The sequence below is a fragment of the Callorhinchus milii genome, unplaced genomic scaffold (genome assembly GCF_018977255.1).
Source record: "Callorhinchus milii isolate IMCB2004 unplaced genomic scaffold, IMCB_Cmil_1.0 Scaffold4, whole genome shotgun sequence".
NCBI classification, from domain to species: Eukaryota; Metazoa; Chordata; class Chondrichthyes; order Chimaeriformes; family Callorhinchidae; genus Callorhinchus; species Callorhinchus milii.
In genome coordinates, this window is record NW_024704745.1 from 46,541,414 (window position 1) to 46,543,542 (window position 2,129).

Here is a 2,129-nt window from a genome sequence, read left to right on the forward strand (position 1 = left end):
AAACAATGCAACACCAAAGCTTTTTCAAATATTTCAACTTAGAACAAATTAATTGAGTGGCTGGAACCATAGTAATAAGTAATACTAGTAATAAGTAATACATAGTAATAGTAATAAGATACATTCAAAATAGGGAACAATGGAGATGGTAGTGGGGAGAGAGGAAGGGGTTAACAAAGAAATTCCCTCAGACTGTACCATTGCGATTATATTGCATCCCTTGGCTTCAACACAATTGGTGAATTCCCAAAGGGACAGATTGTGATGGGCAATTGGAGCGCAAAGGTGTGAAAGAAGCACTGTGAAAGTTCATTGGGGCAGCAGAGCGAAGAAAGACACTGCAGTGAAGTTGGGGTAATCACTATTATCAATGGTTAATACCTTCATGAGGCCATGGAAAGTTTTAAAAGTGAGCACAAAGATTTTTAACTATCTTCTGGGGGATGGGTAACCAGTGGAACCGGGCAAGGATGGAGCTGATACATTTACGGAGCTTGGTGTGGGCGGACGGCCACCTCACATTCACCGAACCAGTGCACAATCTAGGCGTCTGCTTCGACCCCCACGTGTCCTTCCTCCCCCACATCTGGTCCAAGACCAGGACCACCTTCTTCCACCTCCGCACATTGCCCATCTCTGACTGTACCTTACCCCAAATGCAGCCGAAACTCTTGTGCATGCGCATGTCACCTCCCGCCTAGATTACTCAAATACACTTCACGCCAATCTCCCCAGCTCCACTATTCAAAAGATCCAGCTCATTCAAAACTCTACCGCCCACATACTGACCTGGACCAAACTCCGTATCCACATCTCACCAGTTCTGATCAGGCTCCACTGGCTCCCCATCACCGAACAGATGGACTTCAAGATTGTGGGAAAGGACACAAGCTGCGGAGTTCTGAATAATCTGCAGACTGTGGAGGGAAGAATTGGGAGGACCGACAAGTAAGGAGTTAGCATAAACTCCACACGCCTAATAATAATCCCTCCAAAAACCAAAAACAATAATTAAATTGGTCATTTTCAATCTACGACTGTTTGTGGGACATTGCTGTGCGCAATTGGCTGCCGCGTTCGCCCACAAATATACAGTCAATTCACTTTACACTGTGTTCTGTGAAGCGCTTTGGGACGTCCTCCCGACGTGAAAAGCGCTATATCAAATGCAAGGATTATTTATTTTATTAATCGAACCTGGATGTGATGAATGCATGGATGAGGGATTCAGCGGCTTGAGGGGAGAGGCAGTGGTGGAGCCGGGCGATGTTGCAGACATGGGGGAATATAGAATGGGTAATAGCATGAATGTAGGGTTTAAAGGACAATTGAGGGTTAAATAAGATGCCAAGACTCAATGAGGTGTAGAGGGTTTCAAAGACTGGTAATGCTGTCAGCACCCAAAGTATGGAGGCTCTGACGGTGGCAAGAAGGAATATAGGAACATAGGAATTAGGAACAGGAGTAGGTCATTCGGCCCCTCGAGTCTGCCCCGCCATTCAATAAGATCATGGCTGATCTTCTAACCTAACTCCATCTGCCCGCCTTATCCCCATATCCCTTAATCCCTCTATCCTTTAGAAACCTATCAATCTCAATATTGAATATATGTTCAAGGACTGAGCATCCACATCCTTCTGGGAGAGAGAATTTCATAAATTCACTACCCTAAGGAAACTTCTGTTAACCCTGCAAGCCAAAGCCCTAACAGATAGGATGGTCCTCGCTTGCCAGACAGCGACATCAAGGGCAAGCTCTGCCGCTTTAGCTCCAGCAGTACCCCAACGCGCACTCTGCCAAACTGCGTCTAATACTTTCCGAAAGTAGGGAAGCCGGACGTGTCCCTCGGGAGTGTGCATTCCATTCCAACAGCCATCCCTGGGATTCCCATGTTTGGTGGGTGTACGGCGATCTCAGTTTGGTTTGGATACTCATAAGCAATGATGATGGGTTTCCTGATGTGTCAGACACCCACAGAGCTGCCCCCAAACAGCCACCAGATGAGCAGCTGCTCCTCCTCATCATCATCATCATCAACAGCAGCAGCTTCGCTCATTGTTACACGAACAAAGGGCTCCGACACCGTGACGTGTGACGTGACGTGCACGCCGTGACGTATGACGTGAGCA